The following is a 7,198-nucleotide window of genomic DNA, read 5'->3' on the forward strand; positions in this document are numbered from 1 at the left end:
CCTCGCAGTCTAAAAGAAAAGTTAAGCAACAAATATCCTTCAAGAGAGTAACAAAAGCATAAACGTGGCTTTGCTCTAGTTCAATTTCACATCGAAGTAGATTATGTAGAGTTTTAAAAACAAGATGCTCACAAGTTTGGCTAAAGGCTAAAATATTCCCTCAAATATTTTAGAAAGATAATTAGGTGCACAACTTACCAAAAGCAATCATAAAACTCGGAAGAGAAATCAAATGCTTGTTCAAAAATCTCCAAAGTCCATATTCAAACAAGCGTGTATAAAATCTTAGCGAGGTCAAAAGAGAAAGTTAAGCTCTATTTAGGAAAGAAAATCCGAAGTAAAAGTTTGCTATAAATTGGTAAAGGAATTAAGTGTTGCATTACAAACAAACCGGTTTCCAATAAACAAGGAAGCTTTTCAAACCTCATTTAAAATAGCGCATGCCGACTTTAAAACAATTTTGCCAAAAATTGAACAGTGGTCTCAATTATAACCAAGCAAATGAAAAATAAGTTCAATTTAGAACTTATTCAAAGAGAATTCAATCTGCTTTATAGAATTCAAAACAAGTCTCCAAAAGTATACTTGAAATCACCATCTCACAATAATATTCAAGAAAATTAGGATGTACTTGAAAAGGAGTCAAGCCATACAAGAAAGGATCTTAAACCAAAGTAGTTCAAACAAGATTTACTAGGCATGAGTCATCAGACAAGCTTTCCATTGATCCAAAAGAATACAAAACCTTAGGAAAAGACCAATCAATCATTAGAAATTTCCCAAGGATAAATCTTTGATTAAAAACTCTTGTAAAGACAATGAGAGGATAAACAATGCACTAATTTGAAATGAATCAAACTGACTCATATAAGAATGAGCTTCACCAGAGAAGAAAAACCAAGATCAATGGTAATGTTCACAAAATATAAAAGATTAGTTAAAAACAAAGTCAAGTATAACATTCATAGAGATGGAAGGTTTAATAGAGAATTTAGTCCGTTCATAGGAAGAAAGCTATGAGCCCAACACCTTCTAAAGAACAACAATGGCATAAACCATATAGCATGCTAAATCAAACTCGATTCAAAATAAGTTAAGTAAAGCTTATCAAACGAAACTCAACCGGGATAACAGTGAAAAATCCTTTCTTTCCAGAATTTTGAAAAATATCCAAATACATAATCAAATGAAGATGTGCATTGGAACTATAGTAAAATTACTAGAAAGCCAAATTGTAATTTAAGGTAAATGCAGTTCCATAAACCAGTAAAAGCATAGGCGAGGTATTAGAAATAAATAGTTGTTAAACTGTATAAGAAATCTTCAAAGCTTCATATATAGATAGGTACATATCTAATCAACAGCAACTTCTATAAAAATCTCAAAATTAGCTGTAATCACTGTCAAAGAAGAGGAAAACTGAACCAACAAGTTCTCTAAGAATGGACTCGGAATCCGAAGTTAAAATGAACAACGAATTAGGACAAGTTCAAAACCATATCAAAGAATACATGAATCAAGAAGAATTCAAACAGAGGAAGATAGATGTAACAAGGATTTTAAACAAGCATATGCACTTAAGGTCATACAAGAATGCATATGATTAGAAGAATAGAGTTGAAAAATCAAACTACTTTTCAAGAGAAGTAGCAAACAAGAACTTCAAGTTAGGATATAAAAGAACAGGTCGACTCGAACAAAATTCAAGACACACAACTGAATAGCCTCGAAAAATAGTTTCCAACTTTTCCAAAACCCGCGATTCGCTTTACTCAAAACTCGTATTTTATCTATGATAACCCATTAGTACTTTCATATACATAATTCACTAGTATTAAGCCGGCCAAACTTAATACCAAGAATTATGCAATGCGAGACTAACAGCGTTAATCAATAGACCGTCATGTGCATAAAGCTCTAATTCTCGTCATTCGACAAGACCTAATACATGACAAACACTCAGAGTATGCAACTAAAGCATAGTCGGTCCATTCCTCAGGCTCTACAAGAAGGACTGCTCTGATACCATAATGTAACACCCTAACTACCAAAGTTCATGCTTCCGGCTGCGCTTTACTGATAGCTCGGACATTACGACGACACTTATACTATTTAATATTAAAATATGAGCCTGTTTAAAACTTTAAACTGTGAAACCACTCCCAAAATACTTTCATCCGATAACATACATTCATAGATACCATACAACTTACAAAACTCATAAAGAGTACATCCATATATATACATACATAAATATAAATAAATAATATTACAAGAAATAACCAATACAATTCCTATCCCTCTTACAGAATATATCAAGATAATGGCGAGGGTTCAATAAACCATAACTAAAACAATACAGAGCATCTCAACAACAACTAAATAAACTCTTCGTAACTTCTGCGCCCATATCCTGAAAGGGGAAAAATGTAAGGAGGGGGTGAGAACATCATCCTCGAAAGGGTTCTCAATAAAGGGTTTTTGGGAATTACTGTAATAGGATACGTGAAGATAAACCGTACCAGTGATTAATAACTTACTTATGCCACTTTTCAAAAACAACGGTTTACAATAAAAGTAAAGTCGGAAATCTTTTCTGAAAGAAGAACCGTTCAATTTTCAAAAACTCAAAAGCCTTTCAAAACGGTTTATCTATGCAGAACCAAAATAGCCTTTCATATTTTATTCCAAACCAGAAACACAAAACCGAAATCAACCATCAGTTTATCTCATTCCAACCACGGCCCTAGGCCCAAACAATCCAACAACAACCAATCACCACAGTTCAATAGAGTCCCAGTAGCAAACACAAATAGGAAGATGCAAGCACAAACAAACAATTATTGCAAGTAGAACAGTTAGCAATTAATCACATAGGCAAACCAAGTATAATATGCACACCCAAACAATGTCACATAAATGCATATGATGCATGCCTGTCCCTAGTGGCTGATGATATCATCTGTCGGTTATATAGCCAACCTGACACGTCCTGGTAGCTAACCATGGACAGAAACACCCATCGCGGAGCAAGTAGGTTTGAGCTACAACCCCATTGCTACTACCCGCTCAACCCAGAGCCAGTGGAATAACCACTACTGCAGCTATTACCCAGGCGGGTGTTTAAAAGCTCAACCTGGAGCGAGTGGAATCACCAATACTACCGCTACTACCCAGGCGTCACAGTCTCTAACCTGGAGCAAGTGGGACGAACCACAACCCTTGCTACTACCTAGGTATCTCAAGCATATATTCATTCAGTCCCAGCCATGGATCAACATCCATCTCAGCCATCCGGCTTAAATTCATAATTCATAGTCAGCCATACGGCCCATAACTCATTCGGCAATTAGCCATAAATCAATATCATACACAGCCATTCCGGCTCACGGTTCAATCCAGAACCAGCCAATATTCATAATCATACACAGCCATTCCGGCCCATAACAAAACAGCACTTCCACCGTCCAACATCATCAAATTCATAAAACCGGCATTTAAGCCATAAATCACTTTTTTCTCAAATCGCTTTACTTTGAAATCAAGTTTCAACTCTTTTCAGCCTTGGCTTTAGAAATCTCGTTTCTCAAATCATCTCAGGCTCATAAGCCAAATTTACTCAAAGTGAGTTCCCTTTTTAAAACAAAGCCACTCTCGGCATTCTCTTTCCAAAACTTCCAAAACCATGGTAAGTTAAGGATTTATTTCAAAGTATTCAAAATCACCCATACAACAATGGGATTTTATAACAAAAGTTTCTCGACAGAGTCCCAAGTCTTTAGGGAAGGTCAACCTATATCAATTCCTCAAAATTCACTGAAACTCTTAAAATCATGGATTCTCGGTTTAAGTAAATAAAAATGAATTTATTATGAAACCAACCATACAAAATCACAAGTTCCAACCCGGTCCAAAAATCAACTCATTTGAAAAGGAACCGGTTCATTTGAATCAAACCACTTTCAGGTTTCTTTTTGGAATCCATTTTTCTAACTCTTCCAAAATGCCTCAAACTTAATTACTCAATCAAAAGTCTAGATTCCTTTGAAATCACTAAAAGCTCCTTTTTATATTGAAATCAATATTAGAGCATCATTCTTTCGTTTAGTGATTCAAACGGTAAAAATAGTTCATTTCTAAATAAGTCAAACTCAAGGCATAAAGTTCACTAAATAAATTAAGCTTGAAAATATAAATATTCTCTTAATAAATCAAATAATACAGCTTCTCAAATCCAATCCTTTTTAAATAACTTTTTAAACAAGACTGGGATTTTGTAGAATTTTTGGCAGCACCTCCCCTAAAACTTGGACTTTTGCCACCCGGTTCGGGTCCCAACTAAACCGTTTCTCATTCCTTTTCAACAGCTCAAACCAGAAATCAATTCAAAGCAAGCTAAATCCAACAGTCGCCTCAGTGGCATATCTCAAGAAAACCATTTCAAAGTCAACTCAATATCAACCGATTTAACTCATTTCCAAAGCTTTAAAGAAATGGTTCAGTAACAAATCATTTGTCCAAGATCAAGTCAATTAAAGTAAACCAGGCTGAATTCAAAAGTGCATTCGACTTTTCACATCATCAAACTAATTAACTCAATTCAAATCAATCCTCAACAGATTAAACTCATATTTCAGACCTTTAAAGAATCAACTTCAAAACATTGCATTTCACAAAAACACACAACAATCCAGCCAAGCAAACATTCATAATCATTTGAGACAATCAATAATACATAAGGCTGATATCATCACCAAATACAAAATTGTCTCACAACAGTATCCATATGTAATAATTCTAACATATAAAATATAGTTTTCGGAAAGCGCCCCTACCTCAGAACGCAAAACCATAGCCCAAACTCATCACAGAATCCTTTCCGCCCTGACCCGAGGTCAACAATCAAAATCCTGGCAGCCAAAACCTCGGTTCCAAGCCACTTTTGCAACGGCCTCAACAACTCTAATCGCAACATACAACAACCGAAACTCAATCGTATAGCAATTAATGCCACAAACCTCAGCGTATGATAACAGAACAGTAACTAAAGGGCTTTCAAATCGAAACGCTTACCGAACCGAAGAAGGAACGGTTAAACCGAAACAACGGCGGTCTTCGAACCGGTTCGGCGGCAACCCGGCAGTCAGCCCCAAGCAGCAGCGGCGATCTGAACCACACGCAGCGACGATGAAGTTCTAGGAAACTCAACAGAAGGGAAACTCAACTTAAAAGCCTTATCGGCAGTGGAGTTCGGTGGCGGCAGCGGCGTTTCCGGCGGTTGAGGCTCAGCCAGAAGCTCCAGTGGATCAACGGCAGAGTTCTCCGGCGGCCAGAACAATGATGACGGCACTAACCAAAATAGAGCAGGATCTGAATGAGTGGCAAAATCCCGGAACAGTTCCGGCTAGTTCCATTAGCGGCGGCCTGGACCCTTCTCTGGCGGCGGTGAGACCCCCAATAGCGCCGGCGCGGCTCACTCTGTTCCATAGCACAGCGGCGCCTGGCCCTTCCCCCACCACGAGCTCTCTGCCTCTTGCTCTCCTTCGTGGCGGCTCTGGCGGCAGTAGTCCGAGACGACGGCGACAGCACACGGCGGCGCAGCTCCGCGCAGTAGGTCGCGCTCCTCCTCGCACGATTCCGACAGCAGCTCGTGGCTGGACAGAACGGCGGCGGCGGCAGCGCGGCCTCCTCTCCCTTCTCCTCTCTTCGAATGCGTCGCTCTCTCTCTCCTCGGCCCTTCTACTGCGGTGGTGGTATGGCGCGACGACGACAGAGCAGTGGCGCGGCGCTGACGACTGCACGCAATCCCCTCCTTCCCGATCTCCCTTTTTCCCCCGGATCTCTTCCTCTCTGCCTCTCTTCCCGTTTCCTCCTAACCCATTCTTTCTTTCTTTCATTTAGTTGGGGAAACTGTGTGTTTGGCTGCTGGGGCATGGGGGAAGCAACGGGTAACCGGGCAGGGTTTTAGGGTCAGGGTTTCATTTTCAAAAATTAGGGTTAGGGGTATTTTAGTAATTTCAAATAAACTTGGAAATAATATAATAATTGAAATCCAAATCAAATCCAACACTAGTATATAGAAAATACTATTTGCTCACCAATTTTACAAATTATTTTCAATAAAATGCCCAAATCAAATAATTAGAAATAATATATTAAATTTCTCTATTTTCCCAAAACAGTAGTATTAACATTTAAAATACTAATTATTTAATCCGAATCATATATAAAATTCGTATTATTTCATAACTATCAACTTTATAATGCAAATAAAGGAAGTAATCCAATAATTGTAAAATTGGATAATAATCTCAATTTATTTCAAATTCAATAAATCAAAACTTGCTTTAATTTTCTTTAATAGAGAAATTTCTGAAATTAAAGCTACAGAAATACTGAATTTGAAATTAGCTAATGATAGCCATTTTTCAAAGGTTTTGGGTCTTACAATTTTGGTTGTTTAGGAGTGCTCTAGTATGAGCTATTGATGAGTTCATAAACAAATTCTATGGGTTAAGATAAGAAATCCCCAAATTCTTGTGATTTATCAAATCTCACAAGACCCTAGATTAATGTATATGTGAAATTAGTTATATTAGTGTTGTTGGGTGAATTTGGTACACTTTGAGGACTTAAATTTACTTGTGAAACTTTTGGGTTGAGCCTTGGAGTGGAGAATTCAAATGTTGGGTGTGAACTGCCGTCATTAAAGGTACGGTTTAAGTATCATTTAAGTACCGTATGGTGTGATGAGAATTCCTAAGTTAGATGCCCCTAAGAATAAGCTTGAATGGTTTGATTGAATGTATTACTATGTATAGTGAATGTATGAATGGAATTGATATTAGATAATGATTATGCATATATGAATTTGTATTGAATTGAAAAATATTAGGCTGGAGACCGTGGAATTGGGCTGGAGGCCGTGAAGGTAAGTCCGGTAAGTTATTGAATGGTTATGATTGTGGGTGAATTGTGAAATTGATAGTTTGAGGTTGAAATTGAGATTTGAGTTGTGAATCTGAATGGTTTAGAGTTAGAATGTGTGAATTGCATAGGTTTGAGTATAAATGATGGTAAATGAGTGATTTGGATTGGTTAGAGGTCATTATGTTAAGTTGAGATTGATGAGGTCATTATGTCTAATAAATTTTTATGAAAATTTATTTATCAATCTTTCCAACGGTTTAAGAATGGT

Source organism: Arachis ipaensis, chromosome B2 (assembly GCF_059453495.1).
Source record: "Arachis ipaensis isolate K30076 ecotype BB chromosome B2, ASM5945349v1, whole genome shotgun sequence".
Taxonomy (NCBI): domain Eukaryota; kingdom Viridiplantae; phylum Streptophyta; class Magnoliopsida; order Fabales; family Fabaceae; genus Arachis; species Arachis ipaensis.